Source organism: Procambarus clarkii, chromosome 32 (genome assembly GCF_040958095.1).
Source record: "Procambarus clarkii isolate CNS0578487 chromosome 32, FALCON_Pclarkii_2.0, whole genome shotgun sequence".
In the NCBI taxonomy this organism is placed as follows: Eukaryota; Metazoa; Arthropoda; class Malacostraca; order Decapoda; family Cambaridae; genus Procambarus; species Procambarus clarkii.
Genome location: NC_091181.1, coordinates 25,744,214 through 25,767,528, shown reverse-complemented (window position 1 = coordinate 25,767,528; position 23,315 = coordinate 25,744,214).

Here is a 23,315-nt window from a genome sequence, read left to right as displayed (position 1 = left end):
AAGAGAGACAGAGAGAGAGAGAGAGAGAGAGACAGAGAGAGAGAGAGAGAGGAGAGAGAGAGAGACAGAGAGAGAGAGAGAGAGGAGAGAGAGAGAGAGAGAGAGAGGAGAGAGAGAGAGAGAGAGAGAGAGATAATATACTCCAGGGGGATAGGCAGAAGGGAAAAGGCGAGATACAAAGTCTTAAGAATACAAAGTTCTCTTGTTCCAAGAGAACAAGAAGACAAAAATGGAACCTTAAGATATCAGGCGAGTCGTAGAGATGTGAGAATACTTTCCTTCAGCGTCAGAGTTGTGGGAGAATGGTAGGAGCTGAACAAGCAAGTTGTGGTAGATAACTAGTTACATGTATACACCAATATGTAGACACCAACATGAAGACACCAACATGTAGACACCAACATGTAGACACCAACATGTAGAGACCAACATGTAGACACCAACATGTAGAGACCAACATGAAGACACCAACATACAGACACCAACATGTAGACACCAACATGTAGACACCAACATGTAGAGACCAACATGAAGACACCAACATGAAGACACCACCATACAGACACCAACATGTAGACACCAACATACACACACCAACATACACACACCAACATACACACACCACCATACAGACACCAACATGTAGACACCAACATACAGATACCAACATTCACACACCAACATACAGACACCAACATACAGACACCAACATACAGATACCAACATACACACACCACCATACAGACACCAACATACAGACACCAACATACAGACACCAACATACACACACCAACATACAGACACCAACATACACACACCAACATACACACACCAACATACACACACCAACATACAGACACCAACATACAGACACCAACATACAGACACCAGCATACACACACCAACATACAGACACCAACATACACACACCACCATACAGACACCAACATACACACACCAACATACACACACCAACATACAGACACCAACATGTAGACACCAACATGTAGACACCAACATACAGACACCAACATTCACACACCAACATACAGACACCAACATACAGACACCAACACACAGACACCAACACACAGACACCAACATACACACACCAACATACACACACCAACATACAGACACCAACATACAGACACCAACATACAGACACCAACATACAGACACCAACATACAGACACCAACATTCACACACCAACATACAGACACCAACATACAGACAGCAACATACAGACACCAACACACAGACACCAACACACACACACCAACATACACACACCAACATACACACACCAACATACACACACCAACATACACACACCAACATACAGACACCAACATTCACACACCAACATACAGACACCAACGTACAGACACCAACATACAGACACCAACATACACACACCAACATACAGACACCAACACACAGACACCAACATACACACACCAACATACACACACCAACATACACCAACATACACACACCAACATACAGACACCAACATGTAGACACCAACATACAGACACAAACATTCACACACCAACATACAGACACCAACATACAGACACCAACATGTAGACACCAACATACAGACACAAACATTCACACACCAACATACAAACACAAACATTCACACACCAACATACAGACACCAACACACAGACACCAACATACACACACCAACATACAGACACCAACACACAGACACCAACATACACACACCAACATACAGACACCAACATACACACACCAACATACACACAACAACATACAGACACCAACATGTAGACACCAACATGTAGACACCAACATACAGACACAAACATTCACACACCAACATACAGACACCAACATACAGACACCAACATGCACACACCAACATACACACACCAACATACAGACACCAACATACACACACCAACATGCACACACCAACACACAGACACCAACATACACACACCAACATACATACACCACCATACAGACACCAACATACAGACACCAACATACACACACCAACATACAGACACCAACATACACACACCAACATACACACACCAACATACACACACCACCATACAGACACCAATATACACACACCAACATACACACACCACCATACAGACACCAACATACACACACCAACATACAGACACCAACATACACACACCAGCATACAGACACCAACATACATACACCAACATACAGACACCAACATACACACACCAACATACACACACCAACATACACACACCAACATACACACACCACCATACAGACACCAACATACAGACACCAACATACAGACACCAACATACAGACACCAACATACACACACCAACATACACACACCACCATACAGACACCAACATACATACACCAACATACAGACACCAACATACAGACACCAACATACACACACCAACATACAGACACCAACATACACACACCAACATACACACACCAACATACAGACACCAACATACACACACCAACATACAGACACCAACATACACACACCACCATACAGACACCAACATACACCAACATACAGACACCAACATACAGACACCAACATACACACACCAACATACACACACCAACATACACACACCAACATACAGACACCAACATGTAGACACCAACATACAGACACCAACATACAGACACCAACATACAGACACCAACATACACACACCAACATACAGACACCAACATACAGACACCAACATACACACACCAACATACACACACCACCATACAGACACCAACATACATACACCAACATACAGACACCAACATACAGACACCAACATACAGACACCAACATACAGACACCAACATACAGACACCAACATACAGACACCAGCATACAGACACCAACATACACACACCAACATACAGACACCAACATACAGACACCAACATACACACACCAACATACACACACCAACATACACACACCAACATACACACACCAACATACAGACACCAACATACAGACACCAACATACAGACACCAACATACAGACACCAACATACAGACACCAACATACAGACACCAACATACAGACACCAACATACAGACACCAACATACAGACACCAACATACACACACCAACATACAGACACCAACATACAGACACCAACATACACACACCAACATACAGACACCAACATACAGACATCAACATACAGACACCAACATACACACACCAACATACAGACACCAACATACAGACACCAACATACACACACCAACATACACACACCAACATACACACACCACCATACAGACACCAACATACAGACACCAACATACAGACACCAACATACAGACACCAACATACACACACCAACATACACACACCAACATACACACACAACATACAGACACCAGCATACAGACACCAACATACAGACACCAACATACACACACCAACATACACACACCAACATACAGACACCAACATGAAGACACCAACATACAGACACCAACATACACACACCAACATACACACACCAACATACAGACACCAACATACAGACACCAACATACACACACCACCATACAGACACCAACATACACACACCAACATACACACACCAACATACACACACCAACATACACACACCAACATACACATACCAACATACAGACACCAACATGAAGACACCAACATACACACACCAACATACACACACCAACATACAGACACCAACATACACACACCAACATACAGACACCAACATACACACACCAACATACACACACCAGCATACAGACACCAACATACACACACCAACATACAGACACCAACATACACACACCAACATACAGACACCAACATACACACACCAACATACACACACCAGCATACACACACCAGCATACAGACACCAACATACACACACCAGCATACAGACACCAACATACACACACCAACATACAGACACCAACATACACACACCAACATACAGACACCAACATACACACACCAACATACAGACACCAACATACACACACCAGCATACAGACACCAACATACAGACACCAACATACAGACACCAACATACAGACACCAACATACACACACCAACATACAGACACCAACATACAGACACCAACATACAGACACCAACATACACACACCAACATACAGACACCAACATACACACACCAACATACAGACACCAACATACACACACCAACATACACACACCAACATACACACACCAACATACACACACCAACATACACACACCAACATACACACACCAACATACACACACCAACATACACACACCAACATACAGACACCAACATACACACACCAACATACAGACAAAAACATACACACACCAACATACACACACCAACATACAGACACCAACATACAGACACCAACATACAGACACCAACATACAGACACCAACATACACACACCAACATACAGACACCAACATACAGACACCAACATACAGACACCAACATACACACACCAACATACAGACACCAACATACAGACACCAACATACAGACACCAACATACACACACCAACATACACACACCAACATACACACACCAACATACACACACCAACATACACACCCCAACATACAGACACCAACATACAGACACCAACATACAGACACCAACATACACACACCAACATACACACACCAACATACAGACACCAACATACACACACCAACATACACACACCAACATACACACACCAACATACACACACCAACATACACACACCAACATACACACACCAACATACACACACCAACATACACACACCAACATACACACACCAACATACACACACCAACATACACACACCAACATACACACACCAACATACACACACCAACATACACACACCAACATACACACACCAACATACACACACCAACATACACACACCAGCATACAGACACCAACATACAGACACCAACATACACACACCAACATACACACACCAACATACACACACCAACATACACACACCAACATACACACACCAACATACACACACCAACATACAGACACCAACATACAGACACCAACATACAGACACCAGCATACACACACCAACATATAGACACCAACATACACACACCAACATACAGACACCAACATACAGACACCAACATACACACACCAACATACACACACCAACATACACACACCAACATACACACACCAACATACACACACCAACATACACACACCAACATACAGACACCAGCATACACACACCAACATACAGACACCAACATACACACACCAACATACACACACCAACATACAGACACCAACATACACACACCAACATACACACACCAACATACACACACCAACATACACACACCAGCATACACACACCAGCATACAGACACCAACATACAGACACCAACATACAGACACCAACATACAGACACCACCATACACACACCAACATACACACACCAACATACACACACCAACATACACACACCAACATACACACACCAGCATACAGACACCAACATACACACACCAACATACACACACCAACATACACACACCAACATACACACACCAACATACACACACCAACATACAGACACCAACATACACACACCAACATACACACACCAACATTCACACACCAACATACACACACCAACATACACACACCAACATACACACACCAACATACACACACCAACATACACACACCAACATACACACACCAACATACACACACCAACATACACACACCAACATACACACACCAACATACACACAAACATACACACACCAACATACACACACCAACATACACACACCAACATACACACACCAACATACACCAACATACAGACACCAACATACACACACCAACATACACACACCAGCATACAGACACCAACATACAGACACCAACATACACACACCAACATACACACACCAACATACACACACCAACATACACACACCAACATACACACACCAACATACACACACCAGCATACAGACACCAACATACAGACACCAACATACACACACCAACATACACACACCAACATACACTCACCAACATACACACACCAACATACACACACCAACATACACACACCAACATACACACACCAACATATAGACACCAACATACAGACACCAGCATACACACACCAGCATACACACACCAACATACAGACACCAACATACACACACCAACATACACACACCAACGTACACACACCAACATACACACACCAACATACACACACCAACATACACACACCAACATACACACACCAGCATACAGACACCAACATACAGACACCAACATACAGACACCAACATACAGACACCACCATACACACACCAACATACACACACCAACATACACACACCAACATACACACACCAACATACACACACCAACATACACACACCAACATACACACACCAACATACAGACACCAACATACAGACACCAGCATACACACACCAACATACAGACACCAACATACACACACCAACATACACACACCAACATACAGACACCAACATACACACACCAACATACACACACCAACATACACACACCAACATACACACACCAACATACACACACCAACATACAGACACCAACATACACACACCAACATACACACACCAACATTCACACACCAACATACACACACCAACATACACACACCAACATACACACACCAACATACACACACCAACATACACACACCAACATACACACACCAACATACACACACCAACAAACACACACCAACATACACACACCAACATACACACACCAGCATACAGACACCAACATACACACACCAACATACACACACCAACATACACACACCAACATACACACACCAACATACACCAACATACAGACACCAACATACACACACCAACATACACACACCAGCATACAGACACCAACATACAGACACCAACATACACACACCAACATACACACACCAACATACACACACCAACATACAGACACCAACATACACACACCAACATACACACACCAGCATACAGACACCAACATACAGACACCAACATACACACACCAACATACATACACCAACATACACACACCAACATACACACACCAACATACACACACCAACATACACACACCAACATACACACACCAACATACACACACCAACATATAGACACCAACATACAGACACCAGCATACACACACCAGCATACACACACCAACATACAGACACCAACATACACACACCAACATACACACACCAACATACACACACCAACATACACACACCAACATACACACACCAACATACACACACCAACATACACACACCAACATACACACACCAGCATACAGACACCAACATACAGACACCAACATACAGACACCAACATACAGACACCACCATACACACACCAACATACACACACCAACATACACACACCAACATACACACACCAACATACACACACCAACATACACACACCAACATACACACACCAACATACACACACCAACATACAGACACCAACATACAGACACCAGCATACACACACCAACATACACACACCAACACACACACACCAACATACACACACCAACATACACACACCAACATACACACACCAACATACACACACCAACATACACACACCAACATACACACACCAACATACAGACACCAACATACAGACACCAGCATACACACACCAACATACACACACCAACATACACACACCAACATACAGACACCAACATACACACACCAACATACACACACCAACATACAGACACCAACATACACACACCAACATACACACACCAACATACAGACACCAACATACACACACCAACATACACACACCAACATACACACACCAACATACACACACCAACATACACACACCAACATACAGACACCAACATACAGACACCAACATACACACACCAACATACACACACCAACATACAGACACCAACATACACACACCAACATACACACACCAACATACACACACCAACATACAGACACCAACATACACACACCAACATACAGACACCAGCATACAGACACCAACATACACACACCAACATACAGACACCAACATACACACACCAACATACACACACCAACATACACACACCAACATACAGACCTAGACATCAAGTACTGAATTAATCATCCATAATGTCAAGTAAGATAAACTCCCCGCCATGTTGACTTAGGGAAGCCAAGGGCATCGAACCCTGCCACTCTCATTTCACGGCCCAGGAACACGCATTGGACGCCAGTGGGCCAGAGGTGGGGGGGGGGGGGGATGGGGAGGAAGTTAGAGGGAAATGAATGCGGGAGAATGAGGAAGAAATGAGGAAGAGAAAATGAGGAAGAAATGAGGAAGGGAAAATTAGGAAACTAAAATAAGGGAGGAATTATGAAGGGGAAATTAGGGAGGAATGAGGAAATGCAATGAATATTGGGATGAGAAATGAGGATGAGTTGAATGAGGAAGAAACGTATGAGACGGGAAAGGATGATGAAGAGGAGAGAAATGAGAAGGACTCAATAACAAAAGTCCAGCTTTTATATATAACAACTTCAACTTAGGCTTCTCTCATCTGAACAGTACAATATCAAGTGTGTGATATTGAGAGGCACTTTAAGACGTCTGGTCATCTTAATGAATGTCCAGCGTTTCCCTTCTTAAAAAGGCCTTTTAAAAGTCTCTGAGGTGTTTTCAGGGGATGACGGGAGGCCTTAACAAGTCCAACAGCATTTTAACTCATAATTGTGAGGTAAACAAGTAACATTAACCGATATTGTTACGTGTAAACAAAGCTTTAACCCCTCTAGAGCTAAGGTGGGGAACCAATCAGAGAGCATTGGCCCCAAATTGGCGATAACATTTAAAAAAAAACTATCTCGTGTGCCCTTGTGGACCAAAATGGTTGAAAATATTCCTGAAAGGAAAATTAGGATATGGTACCCCTCTGTGAGACTGTATCGTCGTTGTTGCTGTATCAACGACGATGTATTTTGTATCTGGCTTGTATTCGGTGGCCTTGAGAACTTTGCTCGACTCGTAACGAGTCTATTCAGCACCAGCGTTATATAGAGAATGGACAATCGACTTGAGAATGGTCCAGGACGGACCGAAACGTCGTCGTCCCTTCACCTTCTAGTGTGTGGTCTGGTCAACATACTTTAGCCACGTTATTGTGACTCATCGACTCCCTCGAGACTGGTTCGTCCAGGTTTCTGGTGCCCACCATTTATAATAGTAACTATAGTATACTTGAAAAGGATGAGCATCGGTCACCTCGTGGGTTGGCTAGACCTCTAAAATTTGGCTATAGAAGCTTGACGAAATAGGAACTTATCTGATAATTGGTGGATTTCAGTCCATGGAAGAGCTGCCATGTTTTTGGTTTACCTGTAATGATATGAAAGCGAGTGATCCTTCTGTATAACACACACACACACACACACACACACACACACACACACACACACACACACACCCATTACAACACACACACACACACACACACCCATTACAACACACGCCCCTTACAACACACACACACACACACATTACAACACACACACACCCACTACAACACACACACACCCATTACAACACACGCCCCTTACAACACACACACACACATACACACACACACACACACACACACACACACACACACACACACATTACAACACACACACACACACACATTACAACACACACACACGACCATTACAACACACACACCCATTACAACACACACACACATTACAACACACACACACCCATTACAACACACACACACCCATTACAACACACACACACCCATTATAACACACCCATTACAACACACACACACCCATTACAACACACACACACATTACAACACACACACGACCATTACAACACACACACACGACCATTACAACACACACACACGACCATTACAACACACACACGACCATTACAACACACACACACATTACAACACACACACGACCATTACAACACACACACACATTACAACACACACATACCCATTACAACACACACATACCCATTACAACACACACACACCCATTACAACACACACACACCCATTACAACACACACACACACATTACAACACACACACACACACATTACAACACACACACACACACATTACAACACACACACGACCATTACAACACACACACGACCATTACAACACACACACACATTACAACACACACACACATTACAACACACACACACATTACAACACACACACACGACCATTACAACACACACACACACACATTACAACACACACACACCCATTACAACACACACACGACCATTACAACACACACACACACATTACAACACACACACGACCATTACAACACACACACACACACGACCATTACAACACACACACACACACGACCATTACAACACACACACACACACACGACCATTACAACACACACACACACACACGACCATTACAACACACACACACACGCCCATTACAACACACACACACACATTACAACACACACACACACCCATTACAACACACACACGACCATTACAACACACACACGCCCATTACAACACACACACACGTCCATTACAACACACACACACGACCATTACAACACACACACACGCCCATTACAACACACACACACCCATTACAACACACACACGCCCATTACAACACACACACACCCATTACAACACACACACGCCCATTACAACACACACACACCCATTACAACACACACACGACCATTACAACACACACACACACACACACACACACACACACACCCATTGCAACACACACACGCCCATTACAACACACACACGCCCATTACAACACACACACGCCCATTACAACACACACACCCATTACAACACACACACGCCCATTACAACACACACACACGCCCATTACAACACACACCCATTACAACACACACACGCCCATTACAACACACACACACGACCATTACAACACACACACACCCATTACAACACACACACACCCATTACAACACACACACACGCCCATTACAACACACACACACGACCATTACAACACACACACACGACCATTACAACACACACACACGACCATTACAACACACACACGCCCATTACAACACACACACACGCCCATTACAACACACACACACCCATTACAACACACACACGCCCATTACAACACACACACACGACCATTACAACACACACACACGACCATTACAACACACACACACGACCATTACAACACACACACGCCCATTACAACACACACACACGCCCATTTCAACACACACACACGCATTACAACACACACACGCCCATTACAACACACACACACGCCCATTACAACACACACACACGACCATTACAACACACACACACCCATTACAACACACACACACATTACAACACACACATACCCATTACAACACACACATACCCATTACAACACACACACACCCATTACAACACACACACACACATTACAACACACACACACACACATTACAACACACACACACACACATTACAACACACACACGACCATTACAACACACACACGACCATTACAACACACACACACATTACAACACACACACACATTACAACACACACACACATTACAACACACACACACGACCATTACAACACACACACACACATTACAACACACACACACACCCATTACAACACACACACGACCATTACAACACACACACACACACATTACAACACACACACGACCATTACAACACACACACACACACGACCATTACAACACACACACACACACGACCATTACAACACACACACACACACACGACCATTACAACACACACACACACACACGACCATTACAACACACACACACACGCCCATTACAACACACACACACACATTACAACACACACACACACCCATTACAACACACACACGACCATTACAACACACACACGCCCATTACAACACACACACACGTCCATTACAACACACACACACGACCATTACAACACACACACACGCCCATTACAACACACACACACCCATTACAACACACACACGCCCATTACAACACACACACACCCATTACAACACACACACGCCCATTACAACACACACACACCCATTACAACACACACACGATCATTACAACACACACACACACACACACACACACACACACACACACACACCCATTGCAACACACACACACGCCCATTACAACACACACACGCCCATTACAACACACACACGCCCATTACAACACACACACCCATTACAACACACACACGCCCATTACAACACACACACACGCCCATTACAACACACACCCATTACAACACACACACGCCCATTACAACACACACACACGACCATTACAACACACACACACCCATTACAATACACACACACCCATTACAACACACACACACGCCCATTACAACACACACACACGACCATTACAACACACACACACGACCATTACAACACACACACACGACCATTACAACACACACACGCCCATTACAACACACACACACGCCCATTACAACACACACACACGCATTACAACACACACACGCCCATTACAACACACACACACGCCCATTACAACACACACACACGACCATTACAACACACACACACCCATTACAACACACACACGCCCATTACAACACACACACACGCCCATTACAACACACACACACCCATTACAACACACGAGAATGTTCGTGTTAACTAGTAAGATTGGTTTAGTGATGGGCTTAAGGGCTCTGACCCGCGGGAAGGGACATTAAAGCCGCCACAATACCTTACTGACATACCAACACCTACCAACATACTTACTGACTTACCAACACCTACCAACATACTTACTGACATACCAACACCTACACCCCAGTCCTGTATGTTGTATCACACTACAGTAAACCCTCAGTTAATATACACCGGGGAGTGAGGGGTATACCTCTCGGTGGATATATCCAACGACACTGTTACAATATTCAGTTGCTGTAACTCACTGTAACTAGTTACAGTGAGGTGAACCATTTAACACAACGCTCAAATAAATAACACGTTTTTGTTTTCAAACGAAAACGTTGTGAAACGTTTCTAAACTTTGAAGACGGAGTTTTAAAGAGTCCATCAGATTCGTCACGATACAATCTCAGCAAACGTCCTAATGATCCAGCAGGCCGTCCTGATAAACAAAGTCCATTCCATCCACCCGCCAAACCCCAGCTGTTTATGAATGAAAAACGATTTACACACGACTCTCAACTGCTGAGGTCCGAACACTTCCGGTACAAGTGCGTCACTGACGAATTTTGTTCGAACCACAACGCTGTAAATGCTTCACCCACGTACTACAAATACAAATAATCGCCAACAGATCCTAAACACCTAACCTAACCTAACCTAACCTACCCTAACCTAACCTAACCTAACCTAACCTAACCTACCCTAACCTAACCTAACCTAACCTACCCTAACCTAACCTAACCTAACCTAACCTACCCTACCCTAACCTAACCTAACCTAACCTACCCTACCCTACCCTAACCTAACCAGTGCCTTAATATGTACCATATGATAATATAAAATAATATGAATTTATATTTGAGAAAATTCCTGTTAAAATGAACAGAATGTTAAAATTGATGAATGCGTCCATGGGGTCGTCTTTATGAATATGTAATCAAGTCCCCAGAGTGCGACCAAGGACCCCAGAGTGCAACCAAAGACCCCCAGAGTGCGACCAAAGACCCCCAGAGTGCGACCAAAGACCCCCAGAGTGCAACCAAAGACCCCCAGAGTGCGACCAAGGACCCCCAGAGTGCAACCAAGGACCCCCAGAGTGCAACTACCTCAAGAGTTATGCACCAACCTGTCTTCCACCCATAAAGAACAGCTGTCGACCAGGGCGTCAAAAATCTAGCGCTTCACTGAAATAAAAAAAAGCACCACGATATCGACGCTTTAACCGACCAAAGCGCTTCTAACCTAAATATTAGCTAGGTGGGCTGCGTGAAACGTTTGTACGCTTCTGGTGGGGGCAAAAAAACACTTCATTTTTGACGCTTGTGAAACCGTGAGAAGAGCGCTGTACTCAGACCATGTTGAAGCAAAGGATAAGACAATCAGAAAATATTTTCGATCTGCCACTCCGTAACAAACTGCCACTGTTTGGTTTGCACCACAAACGTACGAGACCAAGCAGGCCAACCTAGGTGATCTATCTAGGCTGATGCATAGACCACGTTCGATTTACGGTGCTTTATGTGGGAATAAAACGTCGTATTTTTAACGGATTGGTCGATTTCGTAAAAGACAATGTGTCTGGAAGGTGGACTTGCTTGAACTGGATGAGTCCCCGAGTGAGTGTTTGTATGAGTACAGGTGAGTCCATAAGTGAATATTCGTGATACCTGAGTATCTGAGTACAAGTACATTATACTCAGACAAACACACACACACACACACACACACACACACACACACACACACACACACACACACACACACACACATACACACACACACACTCACACACTCACACTCATTTACTCATTGTACTGAGTATAATCAAGTACTTGAGTACTCGATTGAGTACTTTCACTCAAAAAATAAATAAAACAGCTGGTCTCAAAACCATTATCAAAATGACTCAGCTGTACACATACCTGCAAGAATTAGTCATATAAACATCAAAGGAAACTTCTTCCTCGGCATCTTAATTAACGCAGGTAAGAAAGGTGAAGCAGTTCTTACAATTTCTGATCTTACGAGCTAAGATATTCTTTGTGTGTGTGTGTGTGTGTGTGTGTGTGTGTGTGTGTGTGTGTGTGTGTGTGTGTGGGTGTGTACTCACCTATTTGTCCTTGCGGGGTTGAGCTTTGGCTCTTTGGTCTCACCTCTCAACTATCAATCAACTGGTGTACGGGGCTGACTTCACACCCACCACATCCTGGGGCTGACTTCACACCCGCCACATCCCCGGGGCTGACTCCACACTCTACACATCCCCGGGGCTGACTCCGCACTCTCCACATCTCCGGGGCTGACTCCACACTCTCCACATCCCCGGTGATGACGCCACGCCCGCCACATCTCCGAGGCTAGGGATGTGGAGAGTGTTCCACTGACTCCACACTCTCCACATCCCCGGAGGAACAGGTGGAACATTACTCTCCACATCCTCGGCCTTAAACAGTAACTCCTAAACACACCAAGTCGTAGAAGACGTTCAAAGGACTATGGAACAAGTGATGGAAAACTGCTTCACTAAATATCTAGAAAACACTCAAACACTCCTGTTGACCGTAACACAACCACGATCTCACTAAAGGCAAAAAAAAAAAAAAAGAAAAAAAAAAAAAGGCGGTGGATCGAACCCCTAACACTCTGGCACTCAGGCTGACAGACCACATAAACTACAATCTCCCACGACATACATCTCATCCACATCCAGGTATCCAACACGTAGTATTGGCAGGCTAAGAAAATCACACGCATCTATAACAGAAACGTCTTAAATGGCTTCCTAAACCTTCGAGACTTGCAACGCAAAAGACATTAAAACATCCCTCGCACAACTTATACAATTCCTTTACTCGTCAAAACGGGACTTAGTTTTGGTAACCGAATCCTGGCTCACTCCCAAACATAACATTGCAGTCTCCGTGGTGTAGTGGTAAGACACTCGCCTGGCGTTCCGCGAGCGCTATGTCATGGGTTCGTATCCTGGCCGGGGAGGATTTACTGGGCGCAATTCCTTAACTGTAGCCTCTGTTTAACGCAACAGTAAAATGTGTACTTGGATGAAAAAACGATTCTTCGCGGCAGGGGATCGTATTCCAGGGACCATAGGATTAAGGACTTGCCCGAAACGCTACGCGTACTAGTGGCTCTACAAGAATGTAACAACTCTTGTATACATCTCAAAAAAAAAAAAAAAAAAAATACTATTTTGAAAAATTTCCAGATGCAGAGACTGGACAGACCCAACTGTATGGGGGGGTGGCGGTGTTTTCCTCTTAACACGAAGTAATAAGACGTGCAAACCTGTAACACTTACCCATGTTGTGAACGGTAAACTAGAAACGTTAGCATGCTTAATACAATGGTACACACATATCCTTTCTGGGTATACACAACCCTGGTGGCACAATAAACTTAAATGAACTGGAATTCTATCTTGACCAATTACGACACCAGATCATTGTTGCAACCCGTTCTCGCACTTGCTTTTAGTCAGTATTGGCTTATTTAATAAGTGCATATGTGACATACTAATTGATTGTGATTATTTTAGTTTACCTTGAAAAGCTTCATAGAAAACACCGACCTCACCTAACCTTCTTAGTATGTTAAGATAAACATCTTATTGCTTCTTAATTACAATTATTACTTAACCTATACCATTGATAGGTTAAGTAATAATTGTAAATAAGAAGCAATAAGATGCTTATCTTAACATACTAAGAAGGTTAGGTGAGGTCGGTGTTTTCTATGAATGTTTTCAAAATAAACTAAAATATTCACAATCAATTAGTATGTCACATATGCACTTATTAAATAAGCCAATACTGACTAAAAGCAAGTGCGAGAACGGGTTACGTTGTTACAGGTGATATCAATGCTAACCACCCCACATGGAGTAGAGGTACCCAAAATACTGCAGGCACCGATCTATATAACTACTTTGACACAGCATCATTTATTCTTCTTTTGCCGTCCTACCTTGCAACCTACTTTAACTACAGAACCAATTATGAAGCCTCACTTGACATCTGCTTTGGCTCGGCACACTTGCAACATGAACTACAGTTTCATACTGGACCAGATATTGGCAGTGACCACAAACTCCTCATTATAAAATGTACTAACTTTCAGCAACCAACCCACCCCAAACACCTCCCCAAGTGGAACATTAAGAAACTAGATAAACATAAATGGGCTGATATTGTCCGCCTCCCAGATACAGGCGATGTAGACCCTAACACGCGACTCTCTACAATCACCTCGGCCATAAATTTTCCAGCCACCCAAAAGAAAATCTCAAGACATAGGTCTAACGAACCACTTAAACCGTGTGCAGGCGATGAGTCACAATAACGTGGCTGAAGTATGTTGACCAGACCACACACTAGAATCTCAATCGACTTGAGAATGGTCCAGGACGGACCGAAACGTCGTCGTCCCTTCAACTTCTAGTGTGTGGTCTGGTCAACTTAAACCGTGGTGGTGGAACGCGGAATGTGCACCAACAGTCGCTTTACGCCGACGAGCCAAACAAAAACAAAGACGTCAACACTTCCTACAGAACTGGGCCCAGATTCACGAATGTACTTACGCAAGCACTTACGAACGTGTACATCTTTCCGCAATCTTTGACGGCTTTGGTTTCATTTATTAAACAGTTTACAAGCATGCAAGCTTCCCATTCAACTGTTGTTATTGTTATAAACAGCCTCCTGGTGCTTCGGAGCTCATTAACTGTTTCATAATTGTAAACAAAGCCGCCAAAGTTTGAGAAAAGATGTACAGGTTCGTAAGTGCTTTCGTGAATCTGGCCCCTGGAGTCACTCTCCGGCGGGCCACAACAGCAGCCAAAAAACCATCCCGTCATCAAAGTGAGCATCATGGGCAACATTTTGTGATAGCCTCACACCCACTATGCCACATTCAAAAGTTTGGGTTACATTTAACAGCATTAAAAGTCGACCAACATTCCTTTCGTTTCACCTGACGATCAACGGCTCACTCTGTCAAACACCTCAGGAACATGTAAATGTTCTTGCTGAATGTCTTACAGTTACCCTCTTAACACCCTTCCTTCCTGCCCAAGAACTCTCCCTCAGACAAGACATTGACTGTGCCATGCCGCTGCCCATGCTCGGGGCTCTTGGCAAGGCACCTAGAGAGGATGGAATTCCATATGAACTTATCAAATATTTTCCACTGACTGCACATAGTACTCTTCAAAACTATTACAACCTATGCTGGACTTGCGGAAATATTCCCTCAAAATAATAGACCAGTATTATTCTTCCTTTCCTCGAACCATTAAAAGACCCATCCCAACCTGCGTCATACAGACCTATCTCCTTACTATCATGCCTCAGTAAAGTCATGGAAAGACTAGTACATACTCGTCTCCAATGGTACCTTGAGTATAATAATATTTTACCATCACTCCAAGCTGGATTTCGATCGCAATGCTCCACACTTGATCAAATACTCTGCCTTGAACATGAAATCCTCACCTCCCTCAGAAGCAGTAGATTTTGTATTGTTGTCTACCTAGACTTTAAAGGAGCTTTTGATAGCATTCCTCATACTTGCCTCTTGGCAAATCTTGCACGTTTAGGTGTACCGGGAAGATTACTTCTACGGCTACAGTTTTATCTTACGAACAGGACCTCTAAAGTCTATCTTCGTGGCGAGTTTTCAGATCGCATTCCAATACAAACAGGTGTCCCATAAGTCTCCATACTAAGCCCAACCCTTTTTGCTGCATTCTTAGCATATTTACCTAACACCCATTCTGTCCACCCCTCAGCGTACGCTGACGATTTAACATTGTATTATACAGACAATGCCCTTCCTAATACAGTCTCAACAATGCAAACAGCACTTGACCACCTCACTGTCTGGACACAACAATGGCGCCTTCAAGTTAGTACTACCAAAACCTATTATCAGATCTTCACTAGAAAAAAAAGACTTGCTCATCTACCCAGCCTCACAATACACAACACTCCCATCCAACATGTACGAGAACATAAATACTTTGGCATGCACTTAGACTCCCCCTTACTTACCTGGAAAGCACACATTCAACATCTTAAACAGATGACAAAACCCCGACTCACCATACTTAAAGCCCTCACTGGCACCACTTGGGGAGCACACCATAAAATTTTGCTCCATTTCTATACAACCAATATTTGCAGCCAACTAGACTATTGTTGCCAGGCATAAAGTCTAGCAGCTATTTCTCAGACAATCTCTGGAGTTCAGCAATTGCAACATCACGATCTGTGGGTTGGTACAAGAATTCAACCAACTACGAACCACTTAGTTTGATGAAAGGGAGCAGTAGAACAACAGAAGTACACTTACATCGCATCAGGCTTGGATACCCATGTGCATGGGAAATAGGTTTACAGGTTCCGGAAGATGAGAGGAAATGTCAACACTGTGGAGAAATGTTCGACACACCACTGGAACATTATCTAACACAGTGCACAGTTACAACCATAACAGACCACTGGAACATTATCTAACACAGTGCACAGTTACAACCATAACAGACCACTGGAACATTATCTAACACAGTGCACAGTTACAACCATAACAGACCACTGGAACATTATCTAACACAGTGCACAGTTACAACCATAACAGACCACTGGAACATTATCTAACACAGTGCACAGTTACAAACCCATTAAGATTTCATCTTAACTTCAACAGAGCAGAAGAAGTTGTTAAACACATTGGGCATAATCTTACTGAAATGAACATACGAGTCATAAATACTCATACACCCCCCTAAATAAAACGAAAACAAGAAACAAGTAACACTTAGTGGGCCAGCCAGAGGCTTAGGGCACGTGCTGGAATATCCCTGCAAAAAAAAAAAAAATTATCTGGAGATTTAGTTTATTTTGTACTGCAGAACAAGACTAGGTAATGACGATACTTACAAGATACGAGCTAGATGGTGTTGAGATTGCGGAGTCGGATTGCGAAAGGGATCTGGGAGTTATGATTAGTAAGAATTTAAAACCAAAAAATCAATACATAAATGTTCTTAATAAGGCAAATAGGACACTGGGATTTATTAATCGAAGCGTTAGTAACAAGACACCTGGTGTGGTTCTTCAGCAATATGTTGCTCTGGTTAGGCCCTATTTAGATTATGCAGTTCAGTTTTGGTCACCATACTATAGAATGGATAGAAATTCACTTGAACGTAAGATGATACAGTTAATTCCCCAAATTAGAAACCTGTCATATGCAGAAAGATAAACAAAGCTTAAATTGCATTCACTGGAAAGGCGAAGACTTAGGGGTGACATGATAGAATTTTACAAGCGGAAGAATGGACATAACAAAAGGAGATATTAATAGGGTATTAAAAGTATCAACACAGGACAGAACTGTGGTGGGTGCTAGCTGGGTGTGTGTGCTAGCTGGGTGTGTGTGCTAGCTGGGTGTGTGTGTGCTAGCTGGGTGTGTGTGTTAGCTGGGTGTGTGGGTGCTAGCTGGGTGTGGGTGCTAGCTGGGTGTGTGTGCTAGCTGGGTGTGGGTGTAGCTGGGTGTGGGTGCTAGCTGGGTGTGGGTGTAGCTGGGTGTGTGTGCTAGCTGGGTGTGTGCGCTAGCTGGGTGTGTGTGCTAGCTGGGTGTGGATGTAGCTGGGTGTGGGTGCTAGCTGGGTGTGTGTGCTAGCTGGGTGTGGGTGCTAGTTGGGTGTGGGTGCTAGCTGGGTGTGGGTGCTAGCTGGGTGTGTGTGTGCTAGCTGGGTGTGTGTGTGCTAGCTGGGTGTGTGTGTGCTAGCTGGGTGTGTGTGTGCTAGCTGGGTGTGGGTGCTAGCTGGGTGTGGGTGCTAGCTGGGTGTGCGTGCTAGCTGGGTGTGGGTGTGCTAGCTGGGTGTGGGTGTGCTAGCTGGGTGTGGGTGTGCTAGCTGGGTGTGGGTGCTAGCTGGGTGTGTGTGCTAGCTGAGTGTGGGTGCTAGCTGGGTGTGGGTGCAAGCTGGGTGTGTGTGCTAGCTGGGTGTGGGTGTGCTAGCTGGGTGTGTGTGCTAGCTGGGTGTGGGTGCTAGCTGGGTGTGTGTGCTAGCTGGGTGTGGGTGTAGCTGGGTGTGTGGGTGCTAGCTGGGTGTGGGTGCTAGCTGGGTGTGGGTGCTACCTGGGTGTGGGTGCTAGCTGGGTGTGGGTGCTAGCTGGGTGTGGGTGCTAGCTGGGTGTGTGTGCTAGCTGGGTGTGTGGGTGCTAGCTGGGTGTGTGGGTGCTAGCTGGGTGTGTGGGTGCTAGCTGGGTGTGTGTGCTAGCTGAGTGTGGGTGCTAGCTGGGTGTGTGTGCTAGCTGGGTGTGGGTGCTAGCTGGGTGTGGGTGCAAGCTGAGTGTGTGTGCTAGCTGGGTGTGGGTGTGCTAGCTGGGTGTGGGTGCTAGCTGGGTGTGGGTGCTAGCTGGGTGTGGGTGCAAGCTGAGTGTGTGTGCTAGCTGGGTGTGGGTGTGCTAGCTGGGTGTGGGTGCTAGCTGGGTGTGGGTGCAAGCTGGGTGTGGGTGTAGCTGGGTGTGGGTGGAGGGGGTAGGGGTAAGACAAGGGGGATGAGGAGGAACGGGAATAGGAGGAGGAAGAAGGGAGGGGGTTAGAGAAAGGGAAAGAGAAGTGGGTAGGGGTAAGAGAAGGGAGATGAGGGGGAGGGGTAAGAGAAGGGGGATATGGAGGAAGGGAAAGATGAGGGGGAAGAGGGGAGGGGGAAATGGTCTAGAAAATGGCTACTAAAGTTCAATTTAGGAAAGTGTAAAGTAATGAAATTAGGCGAAGGGAGCAGAAGGCTGAACACAAGGTACCTTCTGGGAGATGATATCCTGTAAGAGTCAAATTGAGAGGAAGATCTAGGGGTAGATATCACACCGAACCTGGCCCCAGAGGCCCACATCAAAAGGATATCATTACCGGCGTATGCTATATTGGCCAATATGAGAACTGCCTTTAGAAATTTGAGTAAGGAATCGTTCAGGACCTTGTATCCCAGGTATGTCAGACCAGTCTAAGAATATGCAGCTCCAGCCTGGAGTCCATACTTAGTTCAACATAAGATAAAGTTAGATAAGATTCAGAGGTATGCCACCAGACTAGTCCTGGAACTGAGAGGTATGAGCTACGAGGAAAGGCTGAAGGAGCTGAACCTCACGTCCCTCAAAAACAGAAGAGTAAGGGGAGACATGATAACTACCTACAAAATTCTCAGGGGAATTGACAGGGTGGACAAAGACAAACTCTTTAGCATGGGTGGGACACAAACAAAGGGACACAGGTGAAAACTGTATGTTACGGACCCGAGTCCATCGTCGGAGCCCGGAGCAGTGACAACAACGCCATCTGTGAGTCCGCTCCCGAAACCCCCTCCAAATGGACGACGCCATCATGTGATGACGAGAGACGCCGGCAATACGTGCTGGATTCCCGTCTTAATTGGCTCGTGGAATAGCCGCTGCTGACCTCTGGTGAGGTGGCGCTTAGACAGTGAACGCCATCTATGGAGCAAATAGGTGGACGTTTCTGTCTAAATTAGTAAGTGATGTTTCCTAGTGGCCCCAGGTAATATCCCCAGTATTAATGACGTGTCTGACTGCAGAGTCGACCTGGGACTGCTGTATTGGACGATGGAGGAATCTACCCAAGGCAGCCAAGGTCTCTTCACCAGTCTGCTTTGAAGAAGCTGTGAGTCACCCCCGGACGAACTCTGTTGAGAGTAATAGCCTGCCTGAGGCGTGGCAGTGTCGGGAATCGCCTTATCCGGGGCTGGCTGGTGGAAGAGACCACCCACTGGGGTGCTGTATGAGGAGAGTGACCAGCGAGTCACACGAGGTTCCTGGCTAGGGCTCGCAACCCTAGTATCGGTCGTGGAGTGGCCTACACAGCGGAGCTGATCGGTACCTGCCAGCTACAGGCTGGATTGTGGTTGAAGGCCTCCACGACGAAGCACCTAGTGGGACTGTGATTTGGCTGGCCTGTGGCCAGGGTAGATTCGTCATAGTCATAGTGGATTCATCGTGGGCCACGGAAGAAGGAACCAGGGCTACCCAGAGTGAGCATCATTGAGCATCCAGTGTCTTCGGTGGAAGACGCAACTGTACATAAGTGTAGTAATAATCCCCGCATGTGACTGTTATTTATTTATATATGGTGGTGGTAAATATATCAGAAAAACTGGAACATTTGTATCCCTCCCCCTTTAATTTAACTTGCGTTACGGAACACACCCCTTGAAAGCCTCTACTAACTTGGGGCCGGATTCCCAAACTCTACTACCATCAAAGAACCCGGTTGCGTCCCAGTAGGGCCGTAACACTGAAAATGAGCCACAGAGACGTTTGAAAGTCCTTTTTCAGTGACAGATTAGTTAACAAATGGAATGCATTAGGCAGTGATGTGGTGGAGGCTGA